The 20,823-nt window shown below is 36.1% G+C and overlaps 1 protein-coding gene across 3 annotated transcripts in view; it reads right to left on the bottom strand.

The window, feature by feature from the left end:
* The window catches only part of LOC120474747 (cadherin-18), a 218,080-nt gene extending 199,323 nt beyond the window's left edge, over positions 1–18,757 (bottom strand). For 2 of the 3 annotated variants that reach the window (XM_089122348.1, XM_039665304.2), the window contains exons 1-2: positions 15,403–15,523; positions 14,525–14,679 (exon numbers count right to left, since the gene is read on the bottom strand). The gene's annotated coding sequence lies outside the window, so the exon portion shown is untranslated. Of the gene's footprint in view, positions 1–14,524; positions 14,680–15,402; positions 15,524–18,685 lie in introns of those variants that run through there. The other variant, XM_039665305.2, reaches the window with a different exon arrangement.
* Positions 18,758–20,823: the final 2,066 nt, after the last annotated feature.

Genomic DNA, 20,823 nt, shown 5'->3' with positions numbered 1-20,823 from the left:
CATGCAATAGCAGCTCCTTAAACCATTTCGCAGAGAAAAAAAAAAGCTTTCTCATTTCATTTGGTGCAGGCGTCTTTAATAAGCCATGAAACTGCACACTCTGCTGCATAACCTTCTCCACATGTTTCTTAAAGATACTCAGTGTGGAGCAAAGAGGAAACCGTTTCAGCACGGGGTGAGGATGGAAATGCTTCTCAAACTGAGCAATGAGGAGTACTGCATGTCTTCCTAGTTGGTACACTTATATATGTGCTATTGATGGCTGCAACTTAGACTTCAATATTGCGTTTATAAAATGTGCCAAAAATAAAAACTGAAATGGCAAAGCAATACTGTGAGTATTTATCATAGTTAAATAGCTATAGGCTTATAAGAGTGTGTGGTTCAGGTATTTCCTATAGTGTGGGGATGGCAATCTTTGACCTTGTGGGGACATTTTTCGGTCTTCTTTTTGAAAGTGTCAATATTGTTAAAATATTCATTGATTAAAAAGACAACATGACTGATTAAAACATGAAGAGTTGAATGAATGTTTTTTTTTTTGTTTGTTTTTTTGTTTTTTAAAGAACAAAATTGGAAACTAGCCTGGTTAAAACCAGACCATTCTCAGTTGTAACTGAGTTATGGTCTGGCAAATTGTTATAGACAAATCATTTCCAGAGGTGCGTTGCCAATGGAAGTCTCGGTTAGACCTAAAACCAATCAGAGCGATGAAGGAGATGACGTATATAGAACGATGCGCTCCGAGTGTTGTTCTTTGCACGGTATTTAATTTAAAGGAAACGTTCAAATTGCTTAAAACAGACGTGATAGCTGATTCGAACAAGTGATGTTCGACGGCGGCATCCATCTTTGTAATGTAGGCTACAAAATCCCAGCGCTGTCATCATCGTGTAAAGCCCGCCCCAACGTTTCTGATTGGTGCATCGATTTTGACGGATTGGAAATGGGCTTGAATGAGCTCTTTATCAACTTTAACTAACTCACTTTTGACTAACTTTGACTAAATTTGCCAGAAGTTTTCTGGGTTTTAGGCTATAGGTTTAGGGTAGAAGGGTTAGCTCAAATTAATCCCATACTGTGGGATGTATGAGAGGTACATGCCACAATATATATATGTAATACATATAATATACTCCTCAATATGGTGGCAGCAGGTGATTACAAAACAAAATACTGGACAACAATTCATGAATATATAGTGAAATATTGACTCATTTCAAATTAAGATGCAAAAACTATAATTGGCAAAAAAATAAAATAAAAATACAAATAAAACACTGGATTGGTTCTGGATCACATGCATATTTAATGACCCAAAGTATTTTTTCCTTAAGGTCACAGAGCAATTAAAATTTTAGTGCTCTGTCAGGCTGGCTAGTTACAATTGAGGTAGATAGATGTTTGACCAAGACATGAATTCTAGTTATATGATTGCTTTGGCCCACACACGATACTATAAAAAAAAAAAAAAAAAAAACCCCTTACTCCACATATGGTGCATCATTTTAATGTAACAAAAAAAGCAACTCCTTGACATTAATAAAATGAGAAAACACTCTGTTTTCTTTATGTAAATGTGTTTTAAAGACTTCCAACGACTGGTCATGAAGAAAATGTTAATGACCGTCAGTTCTCTTCCTCCTCTGACCTTTCTATACCTCTCATCCTTTTATGTGCAGGCCATTTGGAAAGTCAGTTTTAACATTCAAATAGTTAAACTAAGCATCGTCAATTTAATTCGCCTCCAGGCTCCAAGCTTATGAGGGGAATTTTTTCAGGGCGAGGAAATGTCTCTTCAGCGCCTTTACAGTGAACGTTTTTGATTTGTGACTTTTTATCAGTATGCTACTCATAAAACCACCGGCTTTCTTTTATTCTACGGTAGACTCTGTGCTAATTACCTCAATATTAAATTTTTGTCCTGGATTGGATTATTAATTATATGCATATTTGAATGAAACCAAGTATTTTCCCAAGGTCGCCAGAGATTATTAGTCATATTCTTCATCATTAAGTTTAAAGGCTTTTATTTGATTGCAATTTTTCAGTCACTTTTCACACAAAGTGAATTGCAGTACAATAATTAGTTGCCCTCGCGATTGCTAGCATCACTATTACTATTTTAATTTCGAGATTTCCCAAATGCCCTAATATAAAATGAAAAATGAATGTCGGTGAAAGGAGCAGCAGACTGCAGTATAAGAGTTAAATTGATAGCAGATTACTTTTACTTGAAGAGGCAGGTGATAGCACCATTAGGTGAACTCTACAATGCAGCATTCTCCATTTCAAGGTCCAAAACCACCGAGGTGGAAAACAAAATCTGTCACCCTCCTTTTTTCACTCTAATCGAGCTTAAAGGTGATCAATGACACACCAGGCAGTGGTGTCTGACTTTCTTTCTCTCTTCAGAGAATGAAAAAAATATGCATCAAACTTCCAATAACCACCTAGGCCTCCTATAAAGATAGCCTACATGGACAAGGGCTTTCACTCTTAAAACAGGTGACAAGAGGTAAGAATACTTCATGATACAGAAGTCTGCTGCCCAGAAACAAATACATGATATAAAATAAAAATTAAATAAAAGCTTTGGTAATGCAACAATTTCAGGTCAAAGAAGACAGCTATATTTATTCAACACGACGACAGAACATGAAACAGTGTGCTACCACGCACAAACTATACCAGACAATGAGTGATACAGAGGATTTTAAATAGCCAGAGATAATGAACTAAATGATAAGCAGCTGTGATGATTAATCTGTGTCCATAGAAACATATGATTGGCTGGAAACTGACACAACTTGTTTGTGCTTGAGCTTGAAAAAAATAAAAGAGCGACAAATAGCTGGAGCCGCTCACAACCTGGGGCTTTTCTCACATTGCAGCCCAAACTCCAAACTGTATTAATGATTAAACACACTAAGCCAAACATTTGTAAAACGAATACGCAATTCATCTACAACAGCCAACAAATAAAACATAGACATAGATAGCAATATCGACCCCCACGTTTGTCTGTGCTTTCCGCAAAATGTCACAGCATTGATTCTTTTAGTGAATTATTGTAGCTGAATCCTGAAGTTTTAGCTTACTTTCGGTTTTCACTGAAGAAGAGTTTTGTGTAGGAAACATTAATCAGAATGCACAAGCTCAAGTATATTTATAGCCTGCCAATTTTGGCATAATACAACGTATGTTTATACTAATTTGCAATTTTGAAAACAAAACATCTATGAGTTCAGCGCAGACAGTTTGTCACAGTGTGATTTAAAATACAGTGGCACGTTATTAGACAACATGCAGCAGGCAATTAGCAAAAAGTTTTATTCCTAATTTTAAAAGAGTATTTCACTTCTAAAAAAAAAAAAAAAAAAAAAAAAATTTGGCTGATAATTTACTCACCCCCATGTCATCCAAGATGACCATGACTTTCTTTCTTCAGTCGAAAAGAAATTAAGGCTTTTGATGAAAACATTCCAGGATTTTCTCCATATAATGGACTTCAATGGGAACCAAACGGTTGAAACTGAACACTGAAACTGTCTTTTGGACCTTGAACTGTTTGGTTCCCATTGAAGTCCAGAAAAATCCTGGAATGCTTTCATCAAAAACCTTAATTTCTTTTCGACTGAAGAAAGAATGACATGGATATCTGGTATATGGTAAATTATCAGCAAAAGTATTTTTTTTAAAAGTGAAATTGACTCCTTTAAGTCAATTTGGCGCCAGTCGCAATGAATGCTGGGTAACCTTTCCATTCACAAACTCCTCAGCAATTCTACAGTGTTTGATGTAACATATCATGTTGCAACTTTGATGTAAAGAACCGATTTTAACATTAGTGACAGAAGAAAGAATCCCAAAGCATTCCAAAGATAACTTCATAAATATTAAAGATCCTTTAATCCACAAAACCTACTGATCTCTTCAAACAAACTCAACACTGAATGACACTGCTATATTAAACGGTGCGTTCAGAATACAAAGCAGCCATTGCTTCATGGGAGTTACATAATCTGTCACATGTTCTGACATCACTGTCCAATGTGTGAAAATGTGTCTTCTGACTCACAAAATCCAACCCCTAAAATTCCGAATGAATTATTTCTGACGCTGCTAAATTATTAATGTGTGTTTGCTCCCTCTCCTACAAGGAACGTATGCATTATGGATTCGGCCGACGTGCTCAGGGGAAAGTCCATATGTTTTCATAGATAATGAAGCAGACAAAGAGAACAGGTTAATAATAGGTAACACCTCCGGTCTGGCCGGGATATGCAGTATGCAGTACTGTACGGAGCATGTCAATGTCCTGTTTGCCATGAACAGATTAACACGGTCTCCTCCTCCTGATCATATTTTGTTGTGAAAGTTTGGTGTTTTAGTAGGACCCGAAAAGTACTAAATACACATTATAAATCAGTTTTAAATGTCTTGATGTCATGGATACACTCTCAGGAGAAGCCATTTAAAAGCTTAAAAACTAAAGTCTGCAGAAATATCAATCACTCCAAAATGTGTCATAAAACTTTAATAATTAGCAGTAACACTTTGATGCATCAGCTATGAAGATAAAAATGTTTTGTGTGTGTGTCTGTCAGAGACGATTTTTACTGAATGAAGCATTTATATTTATATCCTTAGGTAACTTTTTGTTCAGCGGGTTGATCATTCCCGTAAGTACGCTCCAACACCCCCAAAAGTTCTGTCTTTCAGCCACGTTTAGTTAGTATTTATTTCATTTTCGTTTGTTTCTCTTCAGTTTCCTTTTTCTGTAGTTTTAGTTTCCCGCCACTATCAGTTCATGGTTATTTAACGAACACATGTTTGTAATTAAGTTCCGTCACCTTGTGTATTTAAGTTCCTCTGTTTTTCATGGTCAATGTCCGGTATTGTGTGTGTGTGGCACACTTTTTCACTTGTGTTTGTTGTTACTGCATTGCCCGAGTTGTCTTTATGTTAATAAATCAAGTTACAATTGAGTCTATTTCGCCCACCTTCTTCATCCCTGGGATAAAACGGGATCTACTGTATAATGGCTTTCAGCTATGCTACGTCACATACATATTCATTATGATAATATTGATTAAAGGTGCTATTTGTGACTTTTCTTCTAAAATGAATCTTTTATTATTGTGTTCAAGTGTTTTATTGTGTATTGTGCTCTTGTGTTCAAGCACGAACGCTCTTGTAAAAATTGGTTGCAATCAGAAACATCACCGATAGAGGCCGCTAAAAAATACATATAGCACCTTTAAGTATGATTTTGCTTCTATAGCTCAATCAATGAGTACTTAAATATTACCAGACACAATATTACCAGAAACTTTGTCTATTTAGCTCTGTTGGTGGAAATCATGGAATGAAAATAAATCTCAGCAGATAAACAGGCAAGCGGAGTGATGCAAACGGGGAACAGATGTTGTATAATGGTTGTTATGCCTGGTGTTTTACCTTGCATTCACATTTTTTCTGATGGCTGGCACTTTCTGTAAATCTAGTCTAGAAAACATCCAAAATTTCAGCTAATTACTATAGCGTCTTAATCAAGCTACTATTAATTTTATCTTGATTAGTTGGTTCATGTTCATTGCAATGTTCTTTATGCCCCTGCTGTTGGCTGAAGAGCTAAATTAAAGCCCCATGGCTGCAAATGACTTGGCAGGAACACTGACCAGTGCTTCTCACCGAGGAGAGGGGAGAGGAGGCTGGCATAATCTAATTACATGGACACAGCTTAATTCAGGCTCAACAAAGGGCCAATCGATGATAAGGAAGTAGCCGAGAGTGGCTTTGACACCAGTCAATTGGTTATGTCAGTGTCCAGCCCAGATGGTGCACACTGGCACGCAGTCAATTGAATTAACCGCACCCCTTCTGCACAATGGAGAGCCGTCTCCCTCCTCATTTTTATGCACTCAAACCCCACAACATTCCACTAGAGAGACAATCTAACGCTATGCACTACTCACAGCCTGCAGTCAGACGACTCATCACAAAATCGATACCCTCGTAAGGGGCTCTGATGCTTGTTATACACACCTTTACTGGGAGGTAGTGGTAAGATGAGGTTCACATCAATGCAATATTAGTCTATTAAATTAGAGGAGGGTTGGCAGGCAGGAAATCGGATTTAGTTGCTAAAGGAGAAAGTTTGAGCCCATGGGAAGCAGAGGCCAAGACGTCAACACAGAGGCAGACAAGATTAGATCATGATCCTTAGAGGGACCGATTTATATGCACAGTTATGGTAGAAAGAAGGAACAAAAGAAAGACATGTCTGCACTGAAAACTTTTACCCATTTATCATTTGTTACGTATGGGTCTGTAAATAAATATTTAATTCCAAATAAATTTGACATTGATAAAAATCAGCATTAATAAACAGTACATTTACTTGAGAAATAAAAGTGCAAGAAAACAAACCTTTTTTAAGCATAAATCTAACCAAATGAATACATTTGAAACTTAAACTTATTAAATAATAATAATAATACAATTTATGATAATAGTAATACTAATTCAAGATTAAATCCTGAAAATAAGTCTAATGCAGTTTTGATGAAGGAAATGTATAATTCCCTTTTGAGGTGGTATAACTTCAACATTACATCAGAGTGGCGACTCCTCCCTTCTCCACTTGGCTGAAATCTTTATACAAATATTTACACAAAGCATGCAAATACTGACAGGTTTGCGGGCAGTATAACATGCATGGGCGTGACAATTAATTCCTTAGCTGGCGTTAGCCTATAAGATTTCAGAAAAAGTGGAGAAGGGAGGAGTTCCCAAATATGTCACGCTGACGTAATGTCTCGTTCCCATCTCTCAGGTTACCGAGGTTACAATAGTAACCGGAGACGTTTTAAGTTAATTTTTTTGTATTACAGACCTAAATTTCATCTACATAAATTAAATTAAAAAAAATTAAATAATATATATATATATATATATATATATATATATATTACTGGATAACATGGCGAATTAACAAATTAAAGACACATACACCAAATACATATAGCGAATTGCACGTCATGTGCGAGTGATTTCAATGTTAAGTCAATGCAAAGACGCATTACGTGCGTAAAAAAAATTCCTGCGGCACGGTGGATGCGAATATGCCTTGACACGCAATATGATTCAGCATTTTGTCCGATATGGTTAAGCCAACCCGATCTCACGACCAAGTCGTACGAATTTGACGAATGATTAAAAAGTGGCTAATTCGTAACAATTTATACGACCTCACTCGTACGAATTCATACGATTTTGCTAAATCGTACATATTTTACGAATTGGCCAATTCGTATGAATTCGTACGAATGACCTACCCCTTACCCCGCCCCTAAACCTAACCATCACGTGGGTTTAGACAAATCGTACGAATTAGTACGAGTGAGGTCGTACGAATTAGTACGAATTAGCCACTTTTTAATCATGCGTCGAATTCGTACGAATTGGTCGTGAGATAGTGTTGGTTAAGCGCAAATGATTCAGTTTGGGCTATTTGTGCATTCACACGTCTGATGCGAATTCACGCCTGCCAAATCTGAACTTTGACTAGCTGCTTGCCCACATGGTGAAGTATCTGGATGCTTCAAAATCCTCGCTTGAAGCATCCAGATCCTGTTTTCACTGTGGTTGGTACATTTACTGCTTGCTTGCTGCCCAGAAACCTTGGAAAATAAGGCTTACATGACACTGTCTGCAATTTCTTTTCATGTGGAGGTCAAAGCAGCGCATATTGCTTTAGTTGAAGCCTTGACGTAACCCATGTGACAGGGCCTTTAGAAGGTCATGTGATTGGCCAGGGCTGGTTTGATCCCTGCAGTGAACTATGAGGGCATCATCACTGCGCCCTTGAGTAAGACACTTAACCCCAAGTTGCTCCAGAGGGACTGTCCGGTATAATAGCCAAAATTCATGGCGCTTCTCACTGTTGTGGTGGTGTTAAAGTAACAGACACAAATTCTACCAGCACAATATATATATATATATATATATATATATATATATATATATATATATATATATATATATATATATATTATACTGCAAGTTAAACCTATATTTTGCTTTTAAAAACTGTTTATAAAAAAGTAAATAATGTGTTTTTTACATAATTTTATTCTGTAACTAAATAAATAAATAAATAGATACAATATTAATGATTTTTTTAAAAATGCATGGAGAAAGTATGACCATCATGTGCTTTTTAAGAAAATCACACACGAAAAAAAAACCTTTCAGACCGATTACACAACCCATTAAAAGTGGAGAAAATTGCAGTCAGCTCACATACTACACACTTTAGCCTGGTCTTGGAGAGAGGGACATTGAAGCGAACAAAATGACGATGAGCACAACAGCTAAAATCAATTTAACCATCGTTACAGTTTTCATGGTATACCACCACAGAAGAGAAGCACTGGCAGAGCAGGTCTGCCCCGAAACAGCTTGTGTGGAAAAAAAAAAAAAAATCAATAAACTGCCCACCCAAATTAACTCAAGCTCCGCTTTTCTGGTCCAAGAACAGCCATATCATGTTTTTATGGTCTTCAGGGCTGTTACTCCCCCTGTGTGGGATCATCTGAGCACCATATTCAGTTCTTAACACAGACATATTACCACAAGTCAGCAAGACCAATGGCCCTACTGTGAACAAATGATTCAGCAATATCATGATCATAAATTCCCCAACCAGCAGAAGTCTTACTTGCAACATTTCTAGTGCACTGAAGTCATATAAAAGAGAACTTTTAAATGTATGCAGAAAGAGCTTTACTGCACTATAGGTCAGCACATGTTCTTTGAGCTGTATTATAATTACATTTTCTCACATCTACTAGCTATTTTAAAGAATTCCATAGTAAGTTATATTATTTATAGAATATATACATTTAAAATAACTGTTTTATTTGAATGTATCACTTTTCTGTGGGTTAATCAGATGCCTTTGGGGAAGCTAATTTATACATCCATAAAGGTGCTATGAAAAAAACATTGGTGCATTATATTCACGTACACAGAAGCGCTGTTTGACAGCTGCAGGCTTTACATTCTCTCCTGAGCACAACGAATAAACAAACGCTTGTCAAACAAACTCTCTCTTATTTATCGCTAAAGGCAAACTAATTCTTCTTCTTCCCAATCGATTCAACTGCATGCAAAGCACGAGCACGGGCCACCCGTTGAGTTTGACAGAATAACTTGTTATGAGAGACTTCAGGATTGGTGTCTGACTCTGTGTCTGTGAAATGAAGCTGCTCTTCTCGACTAGTTTCTAAAGACAGCTATGTAGTGCGATAAGGGTGTGATGAAGTAACTGGGACACATTGAGAAATGACATCACAAAATGAAAGACTGAAGAAGAATGACAAACACATAACAACAGCACTTACACCTCTGTTTACTGTCTACACTCACATATACCCCTGACGAAAAATAAGTTTATTCAAGTGTGCCATTAGTATACTTCTTTTAAACTAAAAATAAGAAAGTATACTTTCAGTTTATCTTTCCTGTACTTTTCAGAAATATACTTCAAATTACACTTAAGTGTACTTGACTTATACTGAGAGAAAAGCAAGTATATTAAATATACTTGCTACATTTCAAAAGATTGAGTACAAGAACAGGACAAATTTGTCCTGTTCTTGTACTCTATCTTTTGATCCAGAAATACTTAAAAGTATAATTAAGTATTCAAAGTATACTTGTATAAGTAATACAGTAAACTACTAGTATACCCATAAATTCACTTGCAGTACACATGAGATACATATGAACTAGTTGTGCACTTACTGTTACACTTATAGTACACTTAAACATATACTTTTATGTACTAAAAGTGGGCCAATTTAGTCCCAAGCGGTATTAAAATAGTACACTTACAAGTTTACTACTAGTACACAGTGACATTAGTATACTTACTACATAATGTATACTTAAAAATATACTTGAACATTACTTAAGTATACTACATAAAATGAACTTGAAATATACTTATTTTTCGTAAGGGACAGCACAGTGAGGCAAATAAGTATTTGAAAACCCTGCTATTTTGCAAGTTCTCCTACTTAGAAATCATGGAGGGGTCTGAAATTGTCATTGACACAATTTCCTATTTTGGGTGAAGTATTCTATATATAATGTTCTGCTTCCAGACTGTTGCAGGTAAATTTGTGTTCAACAATTGTTTGCAACAGTTTATACATTCAGTGCACTTCTGCCATTTGGATAAAAGGCATCAAATAAAATGTGACAAATCAAATTTCTGACATGCCACTGTTCTTGTTTTCTGTCACTTTGCACTCTATGAAGTGTCAAACAAGAAGAGGTTCCTCCTAGAAGCTAAATGAGAACATAAAAGTGTATTTCAGGCCCAAACACAACACTAAAACGATCTTGGCAAATTTCCTGAACAGCATGAAACCATGAACCAGCGAAATACAGAATTTGCTGAAATTTTTTGTTCCATGAACTCAAAATTGACCTTATTTTCTTTTTAAATGCACGCCGTTTCATGCTCTGTGCTAATGCATGTCGAAAAATTTGTGCGAACTGCTGGTGTCAATTGCAATGATTGGGTCAGGTCACGTATCTGCTTTCGCTCAAGCTAAACGAGTTTATTTGGCTCAGAAAGCATCAGTGTGAAATCTTGCCTCGAGTTTTGCACGTTAATGAGCTTTTGTGAATCTAAAGGTTGGCCCACATTTCTTCTCACTGAATGTGTGTCATGCAAAAACCATTTCAGGGCAACTATCTATGCAAACAATGAAGCACCCATGGGATTTGACTCACACCAAATGGCTAGCTATGTTTCCCAGCGCCGAGTTGCTTCCATGTTGCATTACCATTGCAAAAAACCCGCCCACGTTTCCTCAGCTGCCCATGGCTAGGTCACTTCGAGTCTTTGAGGAAGCTGTCCTCCATAAAGGATACGTTAGTTGAGGAGATAAATGCGGTAAGATGCTCTAGGCCATAAGAGCACATTCCTTCACCTGCTAATCATGACCATTAATCACTCTGCCTGGCTCTCTCTTTCCCATAGGCCACAGGCACACGGGTCAGGGCCAACGTCTGCAGCTTGCTGTTGGCAACGCAGGTTAATGTGGATGCTGCCCGGCAAGGGAGCGTAAAGTTTAACATGGTTTCATAGTGTTCTCTCCTCAGAAACTGCTGTAGTTAAAAGACACGATTCAATGCACTTGGATTTTTTTTTCTATTTGCAACTTGTTTTACTTAAAACAAGTGAAACAAATCTAAGTAAAGAACATACCGAAAAACAATATACACTTGTATTAAAGATACTGTCTCTCAACAATGCATAGGACTACCTTTTTTTCAAGGATTAGATAATTAAATTTGGAAAATCAGACAAAAAATACTTAAGAACAGATACAGACAGACAAATAGACTGTATTGGGTTACAATGATTTACAAATAAATGTGTGGTTCACGGGTTTGCAATTCACTAAATCAATGAGTTTAAGTTCCTGAACAACATAAATAAAATATGGTTCATGGTTCTCTCTGTTAATAATAGAAGAAATGTTGCACAGTATTATTTATCCTCCACAATTGACAATTGACAGTCTAACACCTGTTAAGCTAATGATAAAATTACCATTTTGTTTCCGACACATCAACTTCTGACAGTCAGACATATCAAGTAGAAATTTTGCACATACAGCGGACTGTAGCATAAGTTCTGGGCTTCTAAGTTGGGACTTGTCAATCCAAGAATCTTTTCACAAGCAAATTGGTATTTTTCATAATTATATTTTGAATTTAAAATGTATTTCGTATGCATTTTAGGTGAAAAGAACAAAAATTGCCAACAAATAATACACATTGGGGTGTTTATGCAGGTCTGTGTGACAAAATTTCCCATCATTCTCTGTGGCTGATGAAACAATATAGGATGATAAAATATATAGACAAAGCGCCTTTTGCTCTTCATTATGGAGCCAATGTAAATGAAAAATCACTCAATAATCAATCAACATTGTCCATATTTTTTTTTCTTTAATTATTGTTGTACCAAAATCAGTTAAACGTTAATAAACACAGCAACTACGACTTCCAAGCTTAAAAATAGAAGGATAGACAAATAAATACAATATTTAAAATAAATAAATAATTAAACAAATGGCAATGCAGCACTTTGATTTGACTGTCATCAGTTGGCCTGTAGTTATGAGTAAAAGCCTGTAAGACTTGCTGCACACTTGCATTGAGAAACATCTGTTAACTACATCACAACTCTTAAAATAACCGTCCAAGAGCAATGAGTTCTGTCACTGTTTGAACACAGGCTGAAACAGTTCTTCCCATCAATGTTCTAAGAAAAACTGCAGTGCGATCTTCAGTGCCTTGAGCTATTTGTGTTTACAGCCACTGACAGACCTGCATAAACAATTCCCATCTGTTTATGTTCTTATACTGAAAGTGATGGAGGGACATTCTTCACAGCCAACATTGAAACAAACACAACAGACATGTCGCAGACATGTGCTTGTGCATAATTATCTCGAGACATTGTTTGTTTTTGTTTTTTTACCAACAGCTATGACAGTTAAACAAGTACATAATCAGCTAGTTTTGTATTTCTCCATTGTTTTGAATTTAATCGTGCTGCTCGCAATGCTTCATGGGATGTAGAGTCCTTAAGTGCACAGTCTCCTTTGTCATTTTGTCCGATTTGCAAAAACTTGTTTTGCTTCAAATCAAATTTTGTAGTGTTGTGATTTGTCTCTGATGGCTTATAATTCGTTAATGAAGACTTTTTCAAAATCCAGTGCTGTAGTCGAGACCACCTCACTCGAGTCCGAGTCGAGACCGAGACCAGAGAGAGTCGAGTCCGAGTCAAGACCGAGTCCATAGAGAGTCGAGTCCAAGTCGAGTCCAAGACCAGAGACGGTCGAGTCCGAGTCGAGACCGAGACCAGTGAGGGTTGACTACCTAATTTACTTTTATTTATTTAGAGAAATCCTTTTTTTATTTTACTGAATTTACTTAGAGTTTAAAAAATATGATCAGTTTAGGGTAAAAAGGCCACATAGTAGGTGGTGTTAAAAGTAATTTTATTACAATTTTTCATGCGCAGTTGCGCACTAGAAAATCACCAATCACTGGGCGTGTCAATCAATTTAAAGAAATATTTTATTAACATACATTAATAATCATGAAAAATATTTTGAATTGAACTCGAGTGGACTCGGAAATAAGTCCGAGTCCTAAAAAAAAAAAAAGTCAATTCCGAGTCCAAATGCACACGAGTCCATGACAAGACCAAGACCATTAAAATATGGTCTCGAGTCCGAGTCTCGAGTACTACAACACTGTCAAAATCCCTATCGGAAAAATGAATGGAAAAAATGCTTGTGACAGTGCATTTTTAATGACTGTAAACATTTGAGTGATGAAACACTGAATCAAATAATCAAAGAAGTTGTCAGTTTGAACTAATACACAGAAAATAATTGAATCGAACTGCTTTGAAATGCTTTGTCTGCTTTCGAAACACCAACACAATATCTCTCTGTCTTAACACTCTCTCAGAAGAGTCAACCCTTACGTGAAAATGACAGATGGAAAAATAGTCTAAAAATCTTTAGGAAATGTAGATTATCACTTAATACGGACATATAAAGAATGGCTAATATTGTGAATCTTCAGCCTCTTGCCCAGCCCTAGAGTGGGTGTGTGTACGTAAGAGAAGAGGCATAATGCATTCTGCACACATCCTTTTGCTGCGAGGCATCACAACTCCGATAACAGAACATAATATCAGGATCACTGAGAGCATCGCTTATTATATCCAATGAATGCCCAATTGTACAAAATGATTCTATGATATCTCTCTGCAACGATCAAGATGCTGTTTAATTGGAAAAGACAGCAGCTCATATCTTTGGCGCTGGAGTCCTCAAGACTGCCATGCAAATATAAAATGTAAATCACAGATTTTTAAGCACAGCACAATCCAAACTACCTATGTATATGTATATATATATATATATATATATATATATATATATATGTTTCAGCCTTAAATGCATTCTGCAACTTCTGCTGCAACTTCTAAACTTTAAATGTTCTTCACACATAATTAAATGTTACAGAAATGAAATTAAACAGCTGAACAAAGACCTTAATTAAACTATATCATGTGTTTATTTTTACTTTGTTATATTGATATTGCAGAGCAAATGACAGTCATGGAACTTTTGTGAAAAACAAATCTAATGCAACTGTGCCTAGATAGATTATGAATACCAATTGATCAATATTATGAATGCCGGTCATTATTGCAAATGAAGGTGTTGCCTAAAAACATTAATGGATTTTTTTTTATGTTTAAAATGTACAGTATTTGAATAATGAGTCAATACACCATTAATCATTCTACCAAAACGTGTTTTTTGTCTTGCCCAGATTCACTATGGTAAGTCCATAATAACTGTTTATATTTTAGACCTGTTTTCACAGAAAATTGCCTACTTACATCACTCGTCCATGTGTGTCAGGTCATATCCGCAAATTGAGGAAAGTTGCTCCAGCTACTTTGACGTGTGTATGGATTTGGAGTGGCATAGGTTACTTGACACAAGCTGAGAAAGGTTGACATGGAGCCGCTCAATCTCCAACCTCAGGGATCACCTGTTTAAAACAGACGGTGAATTGAGGACAGTCGGCTGGCAGAAGAGAACGCGACAGAGCTTGTAATAAAACCAGAACAAACATTGGCTTGGTTTTCGGAGATGGCAAGAACTGAGGGATTTGAAATGTTGTAAAAAGTGACACTAAGATGGTGTTTTTATTACTCAACAGGCAGTAAGTTATCTTATTAAACAGATAAACTGTCATGTAGCTCTCTAACAGAGTTTATTATTCAGCATAGAGGGCCATTTCATTATGGTTGTTGTAGAGCTGTGCTGAAATTTATTTTCAAGGACAGTGTCTTTTAATGATAAAGCTACATGTCTTCAGCTAGGCAGCTACCTGGTATCCTTTTCATCTAAACTGGTTATGTCTCTTAAACCTAGCCTAGCAGTGGATGTTTTATGAACAATAAAATGACCTCTCTCTCCTTTTAGTTATTATATGGACAAACAATATCCATCCACATAGTCACGCAGAGTCAAAACACAACCAAAACAATGTTATTTTTCAAAATGGCTGCAGTTTTGCTTGTTTTTTAACCTCTAGAGGACCAAATATAATGCCTGCAATCGTGTTCTATTTTCAGATTTTAAATAGTATTTGATTCATATAATCGTATATTTTGTTTGTGATAAGTGAATATAAAATGCTGAGGTCAGTTTCCACCCAAAACATAATACACATAAGAGTATCTTATTATACTAAAAAAACAACACATACCTGAGAGAAATGATAACAAAACACAGTGATCTTCTTCTTCTTCTTCTTCTTCTTTAAGAGTTATATGGCAGTTGGCAAACCAGCTAAAAAGGTGCATTTACCGCCACCAACTGGACAGGAGTGTGAAGTGTCAACAGAGTTAAGCAACTTATCTATAAAATTAAATAAAATCTAATTCTACTCAACCCTACATTTTTTTTTTTACCTCATCATATCCAGTTTTACCCAGACATGCACCAGATTACAAGATATGGGCTGCTAAAGACTTTGAGTCTGAGGAAATGCCGTCAGTTAGCATATAGCTTTCTCTTTCTGTTTTCATGGGTTGAAATTGTTGCAGCTGCATAATCACAGCCTGCATGCTGGAGGCATTTTAATCAACAAGAGTGATTCATGAGCCTAGAGCTGACAAATAAAATAGTGTGGGTCAGCATGTCACACACACACACACACACACACGCACCCACAAACACACATTACACGCCTAATCATTAACGTAGTTATGCCTACTCTTAACTTAAGGCTTTTTTAAAACTAGCTTCTTCTCCTTGAAACCAGAAAGCACTCAAGATAGTCAGACAGAAAAACATTTTTTTTTCCTCGTCTTTCTCTTTTCCAGATACACTTCATATTCTTGACAGATGCTTCTGTCTCTGTTTTTCTCTCAGACAATACCACAGCCTTTTCCGATCCTTCTGAAGGTTTTTCGGCTCCCAAAGTGCAGCAGATGACTTCAACATTAGAGCAGAAATGTGAGGAATGAATCCAGCATGTTACACACCATCTGACTTGTGTGTTGTTCTCTGCTGTGTTGGGGAAGCACTTTAAAACTGTAGCTTGCCAAGATCGTGATTTAAAGTCAAGTTACTCTTTTGGCAAAGAAGTTAGCTATTACACTAAAAGTTACTAAAAATGTAATACATTGCAGACACTTAAGTAAACTTTAAACAAATTGCTGCAATTAGAGCATTTATCTGCCTGGCACAAAAACATCTGAATTAATGATGACGGGACTACATTTAATTAAAATTTGATCATAAATATAAATAACTATTATAAAAAAAAAATGGTGCCCATTAGCTAAAATAGTCAACACCAGTACCAAATTACAACTACAGTGGCAAATTAGATATTATAAGGAATATATATATATATATATATATATATATATATATATATATGAAGAGTTCAGATGCAAAAGCCTCTAAGTGCCATTTGAAATTTTCTTCTAGAATGATCATTTTTATCAAAGTTGTATATTTAGGCTCAGTAATTTCACTTAAATTGCAATGAAGATTACCTATTAAGTGTAATTTAAGTGAAATTACTGAACCTAAATATACAAGTTTGATAAAAATCATCATTAAAGAAGAAAATTTCAAATGGCATTTAGAGGCTTTTGCATCTGAACTCTTCATATATATATATATATATATATATATATATATATATATATATATATATATATATATATATATATAAAATAAATTGCATTATATAAAACATGACATAATTAAGCTGGAAAAGCACCAATGTGCTGGTAGAAAACCTAGTAAAGAATAGCAGCATTTTAATAAATACGTTGTTGTAAAAATATTGTCTAAGCTCTAAAATGTATGAGTGAATCATTTGTTTGATCAGTGAATCGGTTCACATGAAGTGTGGGAATGAACCAATTGAATGAATCAAACTTCCAGACAAAGCTTGTTTGACTGCTGTCACAAGATCACACACAGTGTTGTCTACTATTTTAATGGGCAGTAGTTAAATCCTGCGCTAAATGCAGCTTTAGATCTGTTGTCACTCCTAATCCATGCCCTTATACTGCATTTAGTCAATAAAGAGTCGCTAAAAGGGTCTGAACAGTCTCTAAAGTGGAAACACTGTTTGCTCTGCATCTGCAATAAAAATACAGCGATGCAATGTCCGATTCGCCACACTATGATTCTTGTTACTGAAAAGATGCATTACTTTGACAACATGAGTTACTGCCATGCTACAATGCAGTTTTATTATATCAGGGTAGCATCACAATACTTTTTCGTTTGTAACTCGTTTAACAGGGATATCTTTTATCATCTTAACAGGTTCCTTATCAGCTCAGGGGTGCCATGCTAAGTGTTCCCTTCAACGCAAAGATTCACACATTTGTACAGGCATGCTACTGATATGTATTTGTTTGTTTGTGTGTTGCATATGGAGTGTTTTACAACCAAGCAGGTGAAATAACCTTTACTGAAATTCAACATACTCAATACACAATCCTCTTTACATTTCTATCTGAATAATCAAATCTATGAATAACATAGCCTATATATATATATATATATATATATATATATATATATATATATATATGAAGAGTTCAGATGCAAAAGCCTCTAAATGCCATTTGAAATTTTCTTCTTTAAAGATGATTTTTATCAAACTTGTATATTTAAGTTCAGTAATTTCACTTAAATAACAATTAATAGGTAATTATCATTGCCATTTAAGTGAAATTACTGAACTTAAATATACAAGTTTGATAAAAATCATCTTTAAAGAAGAAAATTTCAAATGGCACTTAGAGGCTTTTGCATCTGAACTCTTCATATATATATATATATATATATATATATATATATATATATATATGTGTGTGTGTGTGTGTGTGTGTGTGTATATAGTCTATATATATATATATATATATATATATATATAAATACACACTACACTGTATCACATTAACTCAACACATGACAGCAACACCCATTTGCCACAACAATGCGTTATTTCATGCTTGTGTGTTGGTCTCAAAAAAGCCCATCAGCAAATGTGTTACATCCACAAGTAACTGCATTATTGAGCTGTTCCCATAAACGAGCGCACACACACACACTTTAGCTGAACAAGGCGCAACAGCCTATGAATATAGTATGAGAGCCTCCACTGGCGTTTGAGGATGAATAAACAGTCATATGGCAACAAGCAGCCACGCACACACAGAAACACACACAAACTAAAGAGGAGTGATATAACTTTCCCAGAGAGTGGCTCTAATTGCACGATGCATCACATGCGAGACAACATCGAGCACCACCCATCCTTTACCATCAAATTACCCACACAATCTCTTTTTTCACTTTCAATCACTCAACCACTCCTAATCTCATTCCCTTTCATGCCTTTCTGTCTGTATTTTCCACTAACTTCAGACCATATCCACAACCCAATCCATCAATATTCATTTCTCTTCTGAAATGGAGAACTTTCCTGAGAAAGCAAGGGATTTCTCTCTTACCTGTGTGCTTTCATAGATCCCCTATACGGCGCAATCTTTTACCCGATGCATCGGCAGCTGCACCAGACACAGGCAGTGTGCGAGAGGATGGAGATGCACAGAGAGAGAGAGAGAGAGGGGGGGGGGGTCTTAATTATGGATGGAGAGTGAGGGTTCCCTCATGCTGGATATGGTGGAGTGTGAATCATCTCTGGCATGAATCAAACATAGTCCGGGAGAGAACGAGAGGTAGAGTAGCAGATGAATAGACAGCAAAGGAATGGTGGTGAGAGGGCAGACGAGTCGTCTGAGGTAGCATACCCACACTCACTCCTTCACTCTTCATCATCAGTTGTTAAATCAGTCTGACAGAGGGTAATAGTTGTGTATTGAACTGGTCAGTCAATAACATATATAAGCAAATGCTTCTACTTTCAGAGAGAGACTGTTAGTACTCTTAAATGGACGGTTAAAACAAAACAACACAATAGACAATCAGCGGCTTATTCATTGCATAAATATCCACATTAGACAGACTGCAACAGTTTGAAAGTGTTTGGATTGGTCCGACTGTTATTATAGCCAAACATACTCTGCTACATGAATGGGAACGCTAATAGGAAAAATTGTGTCAGACTGCAATTTGCAAGGCACACATTATGCTCAGTTTTCAAGATATTCATGCAGGGTAAGATTGATTTATTTTGTTAGCTAGCTGTAAACTAACACATCTGGTTAAAGGACCCACCCCAACTCCGCTTTTTATATTTTATGTAATAATAAATAGTATTCTCTGATAGTTTATACATAATATCTGTTTATCTGCCACAAAAAAACAACACAGAACTTCATAAGGGTGATATCACAAACTTCAACATATTCATTCAAACTGTGCACAACTAAAACGCCATCATTTACAGGTAGGCAAATTAATGGAAAACATAGTCATAAACAGAAGTATTTCACTACATATTAATTTAGCAAGAAAAAAATAAGACATCAAATCCAACATCTGTGAGTGATGACGTCAAATCAGTGAATCAATAGAGTATTTTGAGCTGCCAAAGCCCTCGTTATGAATCTAGACGAGTGAAATGCTAACGCATTCTCATCCTTTAACGTCATAAAGAACGCTATGTGACAAAACGGCGCTATACTACGCACATGGCACCCGTTATCGTTAATATAACACGCGCTGTGAGGGCTAAGTTTAGGTGTGGGGTGGGGTGTGCGTGTCATATTCACGCTAAAGTATTTATAACGTCTTGGGTTCGCGTGTTATATTAACGACAAAGGGCGCCATGTGCGTAGTATAGCGCCGTTTTGTCATATAGCATCCCAGCTAACAAAGTTAGGTTCTGAGAATGTTTTTCTAACGTTCCATTTTGGTTGTGGGAACGTTAATTTAAAATGTTCTAAAAACGTGGAAATGTCCAGTTTGCTTAACGTTGCTGGAACGGTGTCTTAATGTTTGCAGAACGTTGCTGGAACGTTAGCATAATGTTGTTAGAACGTTATCCTAAGGTTAGCATAATGTTGCTGGAACGTTATGAGAACGTTTATCAAACACAAATAACCTGATAAAGACGTTCCGATAACGTTGTTCTAAGAACGTTTTTTATCAACGTAATGAGAACGTTCATCAAATACAAATAACGTGATAAAGACGTTCCAAGAACGTTGTTCTAAGAACGTTTTCTCTCAACGTTACAAGAACGTTAATAATGTTATATGAACGTTCCGAAAACATTATTTTAATAACGTTTTGTCCTAACATTTACACAACTTTTAAAGAACGTTAGTGAATGTTCTGGGAACGTTCCCTGTTAGCTGGGATTCTATATGACGTTAAAGGATGAGAACGGGCTGAAGTTTATGTATTTGAATTGAAAAATTTCACTTTTTACCTGTTATTAAATCCCACCAAGTCTTTCCATCCATTTTGAGAAAAACATGTGATTTCAGAAATTTGATTAAAGCCATATTCTATTATGTGATATCATTGTCGTTTTGAGTAGAAGTGTTCACACACACACACACACACACACACACACACACACACACACACACACACACACACACACACACACACACACACACACACACACACACACACACACACAGACCAACATTTAAGAGCAAAATGTAATGGTTGTTAT

The sequence above is a fragment of the Pimephales promelas genome, chromosome 17 (genome assembly GCF_988280905.1).
Source record: "Pimephales promelas chromosome 17, fPimPro1.hap1.1, whole genome shotgun sequence".
NCBI lineage: Eukaryota > Metazoa > Chordata > Actinopteri > Cypriniformes > Leuciscidae > Pimephales > Pimephales promelas.
This window is presented reverse-complemented; position numbering and strand designations above follow the sequence as displayed.